This window comes from Emydura macquarii, unplaced genomic scaffold, assembly GCF_026122565.2.
Source record: "Emydura macquarii macquarii isolate MOO-44397 ecotype Brisbane River unplaced genomic scaffold, CSIRO-AGI_Emac_v2 contig_3278, whole genome shotgun sequence".
NCBI lineage: Eukaryota > Metazoa > Chordata > Testudines > Chelidae > Emydura > Emydura macquarii.
Window position 1 is genome coordinate 327867 of NW_027133415.1, and position 16098 is coordinate 343964.

The 16098-nt window shown below is 49.1% G+C and overlaps 1 long non-coding RNA gene across 1 annotated transcript in view; it reads right to left on the reverse strand.

The window, feature by feature from the left end:
• Positions 1–2009: 2009 nt before the first annotated feature.
• The window catches only part of LOC137142883 (uncharacterized), a 39682-nt gene continuing 25593 nt past the window's right edge, over positions 2010–16098 (reverse strand). The window contains exon 3 of the long non-coding RNA XR_010917027.1: positions 2010–2437. This is a non-coding gene — a long non-coding RNA (uncharacterized lncRNA). The remainder of the gene's footprint in view (positions 2438–16098) is intronic.

Genomic DNA, 16098 nt, shown 5'->3' on the forward strand with positions numbered 1-16098 from the left:
GTAAGTTACTCGCTTCTAGTAGAGACCTTACATGCAACCCTTTAAAGATAAACACTATGAAAGCAGTGTATTAGGTGTAGTGAGTCTGTCAGTTCTGAGACAAGAGTTGGTTGTAAAGAACAGTGAATCCTTTGCCAGCTGGCACCAGGGGGCCTCGGTGTCACAGAAGATCTTAAGACAAGCACCGGATTAGGAGGGAGGAGACAGATATGAGGGTGATGGGCACAGTATCTAGGATCTAGACTTCACTGTGATGGACACAGTACCCAGAACCTAGGCAAAATGGAGTAGAGAAATAGAATCCGATTCTTCCTCATTTACACCAGTGAAAATCCCTTATTTAAGTGAAATGCCTCCTGATTGACACCAATATATGAGTCAGGAAAGTCAACCTCTGAAATTCTATTTCCTGCTTTGCCACAGACCCACTATGTGACCACAGGCAAGTCACTTAACTTCTGTTTCTGTGCCCCGTTTGCCCCCATCTGTAAAATGTAGACATGGAGTACTGAGTGGCTTGATTCTTTAGTGTTTAATGAGTGTAAATATCTATTAGTATTTTACTGATCTATATCCCCTTTTATGCCAAGGGATTTCCCACCCACCTATGCTATAAACATAGGGCCTGATTTTCAGAGGTGCTGAGCACCTGCAGCACACACTGAGTTAGTGGGTGCTCAGAACCTCTGCAGGTTGGGCCAATGCAAACCACTGAAATGACTGTCCCACTGCTGGCGTGGGAGGTTCCTGCAAACAGCACATTGTCAAACAGTGGAAGGAAGGGGAAAGAGTCAAGAAACGTTGTGTTGAACCCGGGGGTTAAGCCACTAAGCAATCCCTCATGTTACCAGTTTCCAGAACAAAGAGATTGTGGTTAGTGAGTCCTCACTGTTAGAAAATATTTGAAAACCAGGCATGTCATTAGTAATTGCATTTTTCCTGGGGATGTGTGCTGCACTTAATGTATCCCATTGTGCTTCCTGAACATATAGAATTCATATGGTTTATATAATCTATTGTGGGTTGAAAGTCCCCCTGACCTACCAAGCAGGAACTAGGCATTCTTAGCCCTGCTCCTTTGGACAGATGGGTCTGTGGACTGAAAAATGTACTATGTCTATAACTCCTCAGAGTACTAGACAGTTGCTAAACCCTCATGAAGAGGGATAGCTAGGATCTAGTGAACCCTTTTTAGACAATGTTCACTGTGTGTTCTCCACAGCCTTTTTTTATACCCGTTTTATTCAAAGAGATCACTTTGTACCTCAGTTTCCCTACTTAAAAAAAAAACCCAAGTACTTGGAGCAGCTTACAAAAAGATACGGTATAAAGTGCAGTGAGCATAATTGGAGTTACCCAAGGTTACCGTGAGTCAGTGGCAGAGGCAGGACTGGAAGCCAGCTGTTCAACACCCAGGCGTCTTCTTTGAAGACTGGCTCACCCTTTTTCCATCACAGAGCCTCATACGCCACCAGAGGTCTGTGGCATACTCTGGAGGATGACAAGGACTGAGATGCTGAAGTCAGAGCGAGAGAGATGGAACAATAATGTGTGCTCTGCTGAGCCACTGGGAATTACTTGAATTTATATTAATTTGATGTTAGGCATCTAATTCTGATCTCTGTTCTAAGTCAGGTGTAACGCAGCTGAAGTCCGTGGAGTTACATCAGTATGAAAATACTATTTGGACTTTCCCTACCACATAAGTGTTCAGCTATCAGATACGTATTGTTCCTTGTGGTAGACAAGACACTGGCCTCTGTGACAATACAAAGGAGACTTAGAGGCTGCTGGACCCAGACAGACCCTGTGGTTCTCTCTGGCTCCCAGACTGAGACCTAGTCTATACGTAAGTTTTATCAACATAGCCCTTTCAGTTCGAGGTGTCTTATTTTACTGGTAGAGTTATGTTGGTAAGAGCTCTAGTGCAGATCCAGTTACACTGGTATAGCTTATGCCAGTCGGGGAAGCCAACATAAACTTTAAAATCAACATAACTGCATCACCACTACAGGGTTTTGCCAGTATTTATTGGTATAACTACACCAGCCAAACCCTCCGACCATACAGGTCTCCCTAAAGCATCTTCTACTACCTAATTTTTCTACAGCATCCTCTCTAAACTCTGGATGCACTACGGCTGTCCTGTTTGAGTGTTACTGAAGAATTCAGCTCAGGTCTGAATTAGCCCAGAGTACCGAGACGTTGGCGTCCAAGATTAGAGTCCAGGATTCAAGACTCCCTTTTAAATGCTGCCGGGCGTCCTATGTTCTTGCAGGTCAATGTCAGGTATGAAATCCTCAGGGGAGCAGCCGCAGTTGGAAATTCAGCCACAGTCAGTTCAGGAATCCCAGCTCTAAACCATAAGCATCTCATTGCAGCACATTCCTGGATGCAAATGCCAGAACTGAACGGTCATTTCAGGACAAGGCTGAGCCTGAGGGAGGAAGACGCAGAGAGAGAGAGTGAGGGAGAGCATCAGAGCGTCTCTAAAGCCCAGGACTGAGCTGCTGCTTCGATAACCTTCCTGACACTGCTTCTAACCAGAACCCGCCCTGTAGCAGCTTTAATAGCAGACCTCCACCCCCACACATGGACCCACTTGCCTTCCCTGGCAAATGCCTCCCAGGGACCTTCCCCTCCTCAACCCCCCAGGGATCCTCCCCACCATAGATAGCGTCCCCCACTCCCCACATATCCCCCTGCACGCCACTGTACTCCCCAGACCTCCACCCCCACACATGGACCCACTTGCCTTCCCTGGCAAATGCCTCCCAGGGACCCCCCTCCACGCTGGGTAGCGTCCCCCCCCCCACATACCCCCCTGCAACCCTCAAGCCCCACCCCCCAGCCCCTCCCACGGGGCCACAGCTCATCCTCGATCACCCCCCATTCCCCCCACTGCATATCAACCCCGGATGCTGTATTGCTGTACTTTTTGAACCTTGACTATCGCTTTATTATTTTGTGCTTAAACATTTCCTCTAATAAAACGTTTTAGTGTCTTTCACACAAAGCCACGTCCAGCTAGTGTAAAAGCAAAGCATCAATGTGCCATAGGGAAGGAGGCGGTGAAAGAAGCATCCCAGCCCTTCCACACAAAGCAGTGGCAGGTTCCATAGCTACAGACGCCCCTGACACAGATAATCCATCACCCTAGTGCTTCCCACCCGGATGCTGTGGGATTTGCAGTCCACCTTCCAACCTAACGCAGCAGCTCCAGCGACTGGAGACACCACACAGGGAGTCAAAGCAACCCAGTTAAGGGCCCCATCCTGCCAGGTGTTGAGCCCTTGTAAAGTCAATAGGCGTGTGTTCAGCATCTCACAGGAGACGCTCAGCATCTCACAAGATCATGCCCCGACTTTTCAGAGGCTAGAGTGAAGTTCCTGGTTTGAGCAGAGGGGCTAAGGGCGCTGGGCGTTATTCCCTGTCTGCTCACTGCTGCGTGGGGGCTCAGGTGGGCCATTTAAGACCCGATCCAAAGCCAACTGAAGTCGCTGCGGGCTGGATTCTGCCATGCTCACTGCCATTGAATAGCACACTCCTCAGCTGCAGAGGAAGGCGCTGTGCCTTGCATACGAGGGTGGTAGAAGTGACCCAATGGGTGCACACTGAGTGCAAGGACGGCATTCACCTGTCCTGAACCTCGCTGGGTGAATGATGGCCTCACCGGGACCTTGCTCACACCGGCATCGCTGCACTGAGCCGGCTGGAGCTGCTCTGGGTTTACACCGTGCTAGGAGAGAGCATTGCCAGGTTCCGTTTACCCATCTGTATGCGGGAGAGTGCAGCAAACACCCAGCTCTCTTCGGGCACTGTTCATCCGGAGATCACAGAGCACTCTTTGCCCATTTTACAGATGGGGAAACTAAGTGACTTGCCCAAGTTCACTGAGCTGGCCAGCAGCAGAGCTAGGACTAGAGCCGGAATCACCTGAGTCCCCGTCCACAGCTCTACCCAGTAGGCCAAACAGCCTCTTTCCTATAGCCGGATCCTGCCACCCTCACCCGCAGAGCTTTACTTTGCACGTACTCCCACGGAGCTCAGGTATGCTTCTGTCCCACACCAAGCACGCAGCCCAGGAGCAGATCGTCAAAGAGTCGCCCTCTGCCTGTACTCTGTGCCTGCCCCACACCTGGTGCCATGCATGCCCCCCAGCGCAGCTGTGCTGATCCCTGCCTTGGGAGTGACAACAGACAACAGGACTAGACAATCCCCCCCTGTACACTGGGAGGTGGAAGGGGAGACAACATAGCTGCCTTGGCTGGCACAGAGGTGGGGTGGCAGAGCCGGGTCTCCACACCTCTAGTTTTCATGACCCTAAAAGAAACCCCTTCCAGGCATGTCCACGCAGTCTGGCAGCCGTAGCAGGCTTTCCACAGCTAGAGTCATAGGTAGAGCAAGGACGCACGCTGCGGCAGCCTCGAGAAATACGAACACGCGGGGGAATCCAGGAGCTTTGAAATGTACCTTTGGAACGAAGTTACAAACCTGCCGCCTGCTCATTGTACACCCTCGACTCATGGACTGCTGCCCTAATGAACTGCTTCCAGTAGCAGCCTGCCCTTCCCATGACACATCAGCGCCTGATCCTGATTTGTAATCCTAACCTTCCAGCCGCCCAGAAATCTTTGGGTGGTGGCAGGCACCTGACCAAGAAGTTTCTTGCCAGGACCAGCTCTGCGGAGCCCGACCTGCCGCATTGCATCATGTTAACCTGAGTTAGGTCAGCCGAGATACAAGCAGGTGACTCATGAATTCTGGAACAATGCGAGCCTCCAGGAGCTTCCTCTCTCCCTGCCATTAAAATAGCAGAGCAATTTTACGTTATGGGGGGCGAGTAGAATAGTGCAGCCTCCGCCCACCCGCCACCAGGGCCGTGGTGGCCCTGCCTCTTCCATCCCTGCTCTGCCCCTTCCCCAAGGCCCCCACACCATGGGCAGCGGTAGTGGCGGCTGGGAGGCTGAGCCACGGAGGGGCTCACAGTTCCTCTGGTTGGCTAGGGCTCGGAGCCAGTGGGCCGGCCAGCAAGAGCCGGGGACAGAGTGAGGGTGGGGCCTCAGGCAGAAGGGGCGGTTTAGGGGGGTCTAGCTTCCCTGAAGGGGGTGCACGCGTCACCCATAGTTATCGTCTGCATTAGCCATTCAGGTTTCCAGAAACCATCCATTGTAATTATTTATTTGTATTGCACTGGCAACTAGGGGCTGCAATCTTGGGCCCATCGTGCTAGGTGCTGTACAAAAAAGTCAAGACCCACAGATGATCCCTACCCGAAGAACTTACAATCTAAATATAAGAAAAGGTGGATACAGACAGCACACAAGGAAACAGTGAGACAGTGTATTTTGCATTTTAAAAAAATATCTACTCTGCATTGCTACATTGTGCCTTTCATCTGTAGGGCAGCCATCAAGACTAGGTTATTATCATTTATCTCCATTTTACGAGTGAGGAAATGTAGGCTCACTGTACTGACATGACTTGAGTCAGTCACAGAGACAGGCAGGAAAACTCTGGTCTCCTGAAGTTTCCCTATGAGATCACAGCTCCTTCACTGGTATAGGCCTGCAAAATGAACCTTCAGCTGAGCTCTGTTGGAACTAGCTTCTGACCCAACTTACAAAGAGAGCTGCTCAAAATTATTCACGTTTAGGAGTTATGATAAATGTTCAGGGAACTCAGCCGCCTCTACGGCTGTTTGAAATTTTTGAGGGACTAGAAAATTGTTGAAATTAACTCCTTTTTAATTCTGGAGAGGGTCAGGAATTTTAAAAAGCAGACAAACCCCTTTTGATGAACTTTCCATACAGCCCTTGGCATCTGAGAGACTCCAGGGGAATTTCACGATGTGTGAGTCAAAGTGAAATTTAGATTACTAGGCTTTAAACAAGACCTGTCCTTTCTCTGATCAAGCTGTGTCTCCACAGGTCAGGACACACTAGACAATTATCTTGGTTTTTATAGGCCCTTTTTTTCCTAAAAATCCTCAAGTGTTTTAGAAAAGCAAAGCCCCATTTCGTCCCTACAAGGTAGTGTGAATATCGTCCTCATTTTAGAAAGGAGGCAACCGAGCACAGAGAAGTGAAGTGACTTGTCTGTGGTCAATGACAGAGCCAAGGGATAGAACCCGAGTCCCAATTTCTAGCGAAAAGAAACCAAATGGAATAAAACATTCCCTTGCAGCAACTACCAGTGTCTGCACTGTAGGAGGGGTGGGAGACAGCTCCAGGGGCAAGGTGAGTCTGGTTTCCAGAAACCACTGAAATTTCGGCCTTTTCTCAGTGATCACCCCTAATGCCCACTGTCAGGCTGTGGTGTAGGCACATCCACGTGGAAAGTGACTGACCGAGGATACGCTACAGTCTGATAATACTTTTTCTTGCCTTGAGTGCAGGGGACTGGACTAGAAGACCTCTCGAGGGCCCTTCCAGTCCTCCTCTGCGACGATTCTATTATTTACGGCAGGCCACAGAACAGCACTCAGAAGACACCTTAAAGATCTACAGAGCACAACATTATTTTGGTCCTGAATCTCACCGTTAAACAGCTGGTTTGTGGCCCCCGTGGCTGAGCATCCCGTCTGAAAGCGATCACTCTTCGCCGTACATATATAAGGAGTGACAGATCAGCATGCTCTCTGCTGCAGTTTCCATTGGCACAAAGGCCTTCTAAAGGGGATGTACTTTATACGGCACCACTGGAGGTGCAGTTAACATCTCCCAGGGGTAAAATCTCTGCCCTCAGGGTGTGGGCAGACCAGGGGGACAGGGAGACTCAGCATTAGGCACATAGTGAAGCTTTTGCATAAGAATTCAGAGACTGACAGACAAAAGCATTCCTGATCCTCCTGTGTGTGGAGTAGCCCTCAGTTTGCTCCCAGGGCCTGGTCTCCTCTCAGACGAGTGTCAGTTGGGATAAGTTATATCAGCTTTACACCAGTTTAACTGACAGCAAAACAAGGCTCAAAAAGGGTGGGTGCCATGGCACATAAAGATACAGTGACTGGGCAACTAGCCCCTGGCTGAAGAAAGGTTTTCCCTTTTCACTAATGCAAAATTCAAAAGCCAGGCTCCCTACCATGCCTGAGATTTTAGCAGTGAGCTGTTTGTTTTCTGCCCTCCACAGGCGCCTTCCTCGGATTTACGGGCGTTTGATGCTATGGAATCTTCCAGGCTCTTATAGATTTGCTACGTGTCTAATGAAGTGTCCTCAGATTGCTCACTGGCTTGAGGTCTCTAGTGTAACTTCTTGGCTGCTTTCATCTGGATTTCTCATTCTTGATTGTCTGTTCCAACCTGCCTCCACTCTTTATAGATGTGCGTGGGTACCATAAATAGACCAGGGATATAGTCATCTAGGAACCAGTATTGCCAACCCCAAATGTTCAAAAATCATGAGTCAGGCTCACCAAAAATCATGAGATTCCTGGTTTTAAAACCATGAGATTATGTGAAAATCAGAGATTTGGGGGTTTTTTTGTATTTGCCTTCTGTTTTTTTAGCCTTTAGGGTGCGCTGGGGTCACCTTTTGAAACTTTCTCCAGAGGCACGAGGGCTAGAAACTGACTTTGCCTTTAAAGACAAAGGCTGAAATCAGCACTTATCCATTGAACTCCAGCAGCTGGGGCTTTAAGGAAAACTATAATTATCACCAGACTCATGACAAAATCATGAGAGCTGGCAACACTGCCCGGTTCTCACCTCAGTACAGCGGATACACACCCGTATGAGCTACTCTGCAAATTACACTTAAATTACACTCAGCTTAACTGAGATCAGAACCTGGCCCTGCGTCTTTTGGTTTAACCTAAGGGAAACTCTCTTAGCCAGGCTAAATCAGGCTATGCAACTGATCCCACTAAAGTGTTCATTACAAGAGGATTTTTGCCACCTTTATTCCGATAACAAGGCTAAGCCAGTCAATAAGGCACCTACAGTACTTAATTAAGACATATTTAATCAAGAAAACATACGCTTATGCAGGGATTAGGTACAATAAGGGACACTAAAGATCAGAGTTTGGAAGTCAGATGGGAAACAAACCTATGGGCCACTGCTTTCAATGGGAACGGGTTCAGGCCCTTCGCTGCAATTTTAGCACCCGGCCGCAGCTCAGTATTTAAATGCTACGTTTTCCCCCAATTAATCTTTTCAAAAGATTATTTGCAGTGTTGTTGTAGCTGTGTTGGTCCCAGACCATTAGAGAGACAAGGTGGGTGAAGCAATATCTTTTATTAGATCAATTTCTGTGGGTGAAAGAGAGAAGCTTTCGAGTTTCCACAAGTCCCTGAAGAAGAGGTCTGTGTAAGCGTGAAAGCTTGTCTCTTTCACCAACAGAAGCTGGTCCAAATAAAAGATATCACCTCACCCACATTGTTTCTTCAAAAGATTGTAAGAGTCTATAAGATAAGGGGAAACCTTGCTACATGAATAATGCATCCATTCAAAGAGAGATCAGGACTGGTTCATTAAAAACCACTAACCTTAAGAAGGAGCTACTTTCTTAATGAGTAGCATTTAAAACAAGTAGCCCCACAGACATGGCTTTATTCAACAAAAGAAGTGCCTTTTCCGAAAGGATCTCTCCTGAGATTCAAGCCAGCAGTCTTTGGCTCCGAAGAGCATGTTGGCTACCCAATCTGAGATGGTCTGGAGCTTCGTTATGTTCATTGTCAAAGACAAGGAAGAAAGTGCTATGCTGCATGTTTACGACCCTTCCAGGTTTTGCATGGTGAACAGTATGACAGACTCTGGTTAAGTGACAACTGTCTCAACAAAGAGTAATTAATGGTGTGCGGCCAGCATGCTTGTTAACTAAGAGACTCCAAAATAAGACAATCCCTTCTGTGAAGAGCTAATAGTTGAAACATCCTGGGTCTGATTCTCTACTGCCTTGCACAATCCTTTACTCCAGTGAAATGCTCCCCTGCTGATTCGGTGGAGCTGTACGTCCACTCTGCACTGGTGGAAGGGGGCTGCATAAAACACAAGGCCGTAGGAAGCCAGGCCCGCTCTGCACTGCTGTGGATGATGACACAGTTGTAAGGCTGTTGCAAGGGGCTTGACTTTTTTACAGTACTTGCCCGTGCATCTGAAATTGCATCGCTCCCGAGGCTCCAGGAATATTTTGGATCCACTCAGATTCTGCTTCACCACAGTTCTCGCTGAATGAGTCCTCTGCAAAGCGTCCCTATGTACCTGGAAAGACATCTTACACCTTCCAGCCAAGGATTTCAGAGTGCTTTCCCAGCAGTTCATCTCTCAACTTGCCTGTTTTGCTACTTCAAAGGTCTATGGACTCAGTGTATTAGCCTACCTCTCCTTGTACACTTCACTCGGAGCTCGCTTGGAACAGGCAGACACTGGACTTGGTTCAGACTACTCATGAGGAACCGATCTCAGTACCTCCTGGGTGCATGCATGTCCAGGCGTAGGTCGGCAAACTTGGCTGGCAACATGCGTGTAATTGCACAGGTAAATTGTAATTGGCTGGACCTGAAAGGCAGACACTTTCAAAGAAAACTGCAATCCTGAAAGAGGCAAAAATCCTCCTGGGTCACGCTCGAGCAAGGGAGCCAGAAGTCAGGAATTGTTCAGAGCGACCCTTGCACAATGGCGATATGCAACGAAAAGATGTCCTCACTTCTACTCTGCTCCCAGCCTCAGGTGATGGACTTCCAAGGTGTCTTCCCTTCAGGATGAGCCAGAAGGGCTGCTTTCGGTCCCTTCCTGTAACTTATCAACCACATGGCACCCACAAACAAGCCCGTTACACCACTGGAAGACAGGAGAAATTGTAGTGACATTTGAGATCAGACTCTTGAAGACTTCATAAAGGAAGAGTCTCTAGAGGGAATGCATGTTTGGGGGGAGGGGGTGAAAGGAATAGGATGCAGGCAATCTGGGTTCAGTTCCTAGCTCTGCCACAGACTTTTTGTGGCCTTGGGCAAGTCATTTATGGCTAGGTTTTAAAGAGAGTTCAAAATGTTGGGTGCTCGGCTCTTAAAAAACTGGCTCTTTTCTGTGCTTCATTTCCCCTCTTTGTAAAATGTTTTCTCCCACCCTGTACATCTCTTGTTTATTTAGACTGAAAATTCTCTAGAGGAAAAAACACAGAAAATTTTTTAAAAGATTGAGAGAGAGAGACCCGGCCCGCAGCATCTGAACTTTGCAATTTACCCGTATATCTACACTGAGCCGAAACAAAACCTCAGATCTTGCCCTTTCAAATGGGAGAGACCAGTGTCCTCGGCTGTTTTTGCATCTCACTCATAGCACTGATTTCAGTAGCGCTGCTCATATAATTAAGGGCTGCGATGGGAGAAAGCTAGAGCAATTTTTGTCTGGGTTTGAGCAAGGGGCCTGGCCCGGCAAGCCCTCTGCCGTCAGGACTATCCCACTGTGCGTGTACCTGTGGGAGACACAGAACAACCCAAATACCCTGGAAGGCAGAGGCAGATTATGGCACTCAACACCATGCAGGATCAGGCCCCACATGCACGACTAATCAAGGCATTATCCAAAGCCTCTCCTCTCTAGTCCACAGACAGCGTGTTTGGCTTCAATCCAAGAAAAGGAGATGGTGATCGCAGTCACTGGGGTACAGGACAGGAATGATCCTGCAGCTCTCTGGAGCTAGGCAACTCCGCTGAGAACTTTGCAGAAAAGTCACTGCAATAACAAATTCTGGGCCATTGTATGATTTTCCAGTCACATGCCAAGTGCAAGCGTCAATCAAGCCACAAAACCTTTTAGGGTATCAGCTGGTGCCGTTCACAGACCTACAAGACTAGACACAAAGGGGTGTTGAATTTTTGACTATGTGGAGGCTGAGCACAGCCAGGCCAGTGGCACAGACCTGGTTAACACTTTGGGATGTACTTTGCATTGGTTACTCATTACAAAGCAAGCGCTACAGTCAGTGCGGCTCGGGATAAGGGATTAAGCATAGAGATGAATGAAAGTAAGGCAGTTAAAGTTATAACGCCTCTACGGACATCCATACTCCAGGGAATAAGCGGATCCTTTCTGGGGGCAGGCAGAAAACTCTCCAACATGCTGTATCAGTTAGTTGCATTGCCATGGAGTAGATTCTGTCTTCCCCTGGAGGAACTGAGCCAGTGAAGAGAAGCTGTGTGCCCCTGCCCACTTTGTGATTCTAAGCAGAAGCTGGTAGACAGATAAAGACCAAATTCTGTATTTTCACTAGTGTAAATCCAGGAGGATGCCAGGATTTCAGTGGATTTGCTCCAGATTTGTACCAGTGTGGCAGGAGAACTGGTCCCATTTCTCTAGCACGACTGCATTAGTAATCACCGCAAGTTCCTTCTCATCAATGCTCCCACGCTCCTGTTTGTCTACGATATGCCTCATTGGTCACTTAGGCATCCCTGTTCCATGCCTGGGAATTAGTCATGTGACTAATTCACATGATGGTCATCACAAGACACTGTCTGTTCTTGCCAGTCGTGCCTCAGTTGACAATAATAATAGGGGAAGCGACCTCCCTGACAAAGCACTTCATGCTCACCAGCTCTCGGCTCTGGGCAGATGCCATGCAGCACACAGGGCCCTAACTCCACCTGATTCTGACCTCACCCTAGTTTTACATTGGTGCAGTTCCACTGATTTGAGTTTAATTCCTTCTGACTGATAGCGGTATAAGCAAGAGCAAGAAACGTGAATTGAGATAAACTGAAATAAGGCCATTTTAATTCTGAATAAGAGTATCCATATGTGACTATGAGTGGGGATTAGTGTGGTTTACCTAATCCACTTGAAATTCAGATTAATTTTTCTGAATGTCCCCATGTAGACAAGCCGTAGGCCTTTATTTAAGTGCTGCACATGGAGCAAAAGAGCACGTCACTAAGGGGGGAGAGATCCATTTCCAGTTGGAAGGCAGATCAGCAAAAACCTGCACTAAATTTGCTATCACGAAAATACAGGCTACAAGTAGCTATCCACAGAGCAGCGTTCTCCGGACTCATCCTCCAAACTCTGAGCTAGATTCATAGCCAGTTTACACCAGCTGAGGATCTGGTTCAGAGTGCAAAGAGAGTGAATAGCATCCTCCCGCACACACACCGATGCAAAGCCCTCTTTGTTTGAAAAGTTTCCCTCTGGAAGTTGGAGTTGTTTCATTTCTTAAGCCAAGCTGTGATGAGTGAGGTGACAACATCAATCCAGTGGCCTTGTTCTTTGGCTAGTTGGTAGAGCATGGGTTAACATGTAAGTTGCAGTAGTACCTAAAGGTGTCCCGTTGTGTTAGGTGCTGTACAAACTCTTAGTAAATAAAACACATAACACCTCTTTATGTATTAATATACATGAATATTCTTAGGCAGCATTTTTCACCAGTAGGTTTCCAAGTGCTTTGCACTCGGTATCATTCGCCCCATTTGACAGATGGGGACAGAAGAAGAGCAGCACAGTAACTTGTCTGAAGAGTGGCTCAGCGATATCTCAGTTTGACTTTTGGATGGGGAGCAGACACCGAGGTGTTGGAGGACAGGGGTGCTTTGTTGCACATCAGGGGACAGATACCCTCACATGGTTCAAGGAAAACAGGATGCTGCAGTGACTTGCCAACGGTAATCCTGCAGGCTGATGGCAGATTTAGGAACAGATCCCAGCTTTCAGTCCCAGGCCCGTGCGTTAGTTGCTAGACCAGTCCCTCCCCCAAAAAGAATTCACTATCCAAGAGGCAAGATGCAACAAGTGGAGGAGGCAAACAAGCAGGCCAGGGTGGACCGAGGGATATCAGGGATCATTAGATGTATGCAGTTATTACCCAGTCAGTCGTCATCTCCGTTCTTTAGCTGCCTAGCATCCAGGCTGCAGATTAGGGCATGCATTAAGGAAGGGCTGAGTTTTGAGGAAGGATCCGGAGAAGGCGGCTGCTTTTCACATTGAGCGAGAGCTTTTTCTCCTTGTAAGGGACTGCCCGGGAGACACTACAGACATGCCTGTCAGAGAACAGGGTGATCAGAGCTGGCATCCATCGTAGAGAAGCTGGGAGTGCAGAGGATGGCATTTTGTTCCCTAATGTGCGTTTGGGGGCAGGACGCAGTCCCTGGGCCCTCGGTCGGATACTGTTTTTGTGAATTCCGGGGCTCACGATGCATGGCGCCCCGCTGCAGATAAGCAGCAAGTTTCTGTTCTGAAAGCTGGCCCAAGCGAGCGCGCAGCTAAGGAGGATAAAAAGGGATCCAATCAACAAGCCAATGACCTGCACATAATGCAGCACTCCAAACTCGCTTACATAATGGCAATCCTCGGAGTCAATCCGCTTATGTGCAGCCCTGGAAACATTGAATCGTGAGCCGGCATTTCCAGGGGGATCAGTTGCCGTAATGCACCTGTCTTCACCAGAGCGGCAGACAGGCCCATTGCGGTCAGGGGGATTCCTTCCCGGAGTTTCGGGTCAGGCCCATAAAGTGGCAAAGAATTTCGTCCTGACCCCGCACAATCCTACACCCTGCCCAGGGGAACGGTCAGCATGAGCCATGTGTTGTACCTCTGTGAGACAGAGATTGTCTCCATCTGATGCTTGTGCAGCGCTTGCGCTTTGTGGCTGCAGTGAGAATACAGAGGCGGCGTAATAAAAGGCAGTCGTCTCTTTTTCACGTAGTTAGGGGTTTTCGTGCAGTGGTACAAGTGGGGTTTTTGTGACCCCATTTGGGAGCAGACATAGAAAGCCTCGTGCAACCCTGTCTAGGGAATGAGCTGCGGTGGATGAGCCACCCAAAACTCTCTCACTTCCTCTCCATGCAACACCTCCTCCTAGAAGAAGTCATTGTTGCTGAAGTCACCGTGCACTGGGAGGGACCCCAGACTGCAGTTAGATCTGAAACCCAGCTACTAACCTGGTGCCCGCTGTGCTCTTTGCAAAGTGCTCTGGGGATTTCTTTGCTACACATCGCTATGCAATACAGTCTCACATGTATCCTCCTGCAGCGTACCGTAAAGCACTTTCATCCCCCCGGCTGGCCCTAGGCCCATACAGGATGTCGATAAGCAGCTGGGCACTTACTCAACACATGCGATAAGATGTTGCATGCGAGGCCAAGTTGAGATCTATCTAAAATGCAAGTTTAATTCAGATGGATTAAGATGGCTCTGTATGCCAGCGTACCAAAAGTAGATTGTACACAAGGAACCACTGAATTTCATTGCATTATACCTGTGGGCAAGAGCTAGACGTGTCTCAGCTTTGTCACAGACGCCCTGTGCGATCTTAGACATGTCACCTAGACTCAGATCTAGGTACTTAGATTCCTAACTCCCATTATTTCAATAGGACGTAGGCACCTAAATACCTTTGCTGATCTGGGTCTGATTTTCAGAAGTGCTCCAGTTTCCATTGGGGGTGCTCAACATCACTCAAGAGTCAGACTCTGACTTTTCCTGGGTGGATTATTTCAACACTCAGCTCTTTATCTTATCAATCAACCCAGGATCCAGGGACTGAGGGCACTAGACCAACACAAACATCCCTCTCTCTGTCATGCTTTAACAGGCAGCTTACACAAGCGTTATTTCCCATATACCCATAAGTTCCTCACCCTAAAGACAGAGGTATCAACTGGGACCCTCCCCTTTTGGTTATGGCATGACGTCTTGGGACCGCACTCCTCTGCCTCAGTTTCCCATTTTATCAATGCGGGAATAATGAGACTGACACACCGCCAGGAAGCACTTTGGGCTCCAGGGATGACTAGTGCTAGACAGGGTCACTGTCCGGCCTGTATTTCCTTGGCATGCTGCTTGCAGAACACCAGATCTGAAATCAGCTCTGTTTGAACTTATGCTTTGAAGAGGGAGCCCTGAACCACACACATACTGAGCACTGCTCCTAGCAAACCAATCCCAGAACCTCCCCGTGCGACGAAAGAGTTATCTACTGGGGCAGCTCATTCGGAGGAGAGCTGCGCAGCCGGGCACATCAGCTGCCTTCAAATAGGCCAGGTCAGATCCCAAGTCACATGCTTTGGCAGACGACCTCAGGGAAGCTCTGAGCTGGCAAGAAAAGCTGCATTCAAATATTCCGACGCTCCGGTGCCTGTTCGTCTTGCCTACCCCTGGGTTCCATCTCCCCCCCCCTCTTTCTCCTTTACACCCATGCAGAGTGGGTGTCAAATGCTGTCACGCCACAGGGGGAGTGTTGTTACTCCCTCTTTGCACAGGGGCAGGCCGCAGGGGGTCGGACCCTTACCCTGTGTCTTGCACGTACGCACCAGGCACAGCCAGGCCTCACACTGGCGTCAGCCGTTGCCGGGTATCTGCAAGTCGGTCAGGTCCTATCGACTCAAAAACCCAGCTGCCTGGTTTGCCTAGGGGCGGTTACAGCCCTGGCTTCGTGTTAACGGATTGAAATGCAGCAGCCACAGTATTCCTGTCCTCTTACAGCTGCTCCATGCAGTTCTTGCCCTGATTGAGCTAAACCCCTTCAAAACCCATGTTGCTACATTGGTGGGGGAAGTGGGGAGAGACAGACTGTTTAGACAAGCCCCTAGGGTCACAGCAGCATAGAAAGGTCTGTATTGACTCTCGGGGACAAGTCCTGCTCTTTGCCGCCACAGCAAAGGAAGTTTCCTTGGGGAGAAACGGGGGCGATTCTGCTGCTCAAAGGAGTTCAAGACCCCGGGTGCCCTCAGGTGAGGGATGGAGCATGAAAGGAGGAGGGGCGGGACATAGGCAGGCCAGGGGGGAGCAGGGAAGCTGCTCCACCAAATAGGAGTGTTGTGGGGAGCACGACTTCGGCCTTCTCCATCCACATCTGCCTCAGCCTAGCTCCGGCTGGCTGCTCCAACCAGACCGCATCCCACAGGCCAAATGACAGCTGCCCTGGCTGGTGCAGCAGAGAAGAGGGGATGGGTACATTCTGCACGAGGCTGCCCTGGCGTGGATGGCTGCGGCTGGGAAGGACAAAGAGGTTTCTTGCAGCGCTGCGAGCATGTGACGGAACGGCGGGGTGGGGAGCTGGCGAACAGGCAAAGCAATGCCACCATCCATGCCACAGGAGGTCTGGTCCCGGCTTCTAGCCTCTGCAGGTATAACGCTGGTGGCAGCAGCGCCACCGTTTGTCTCACTT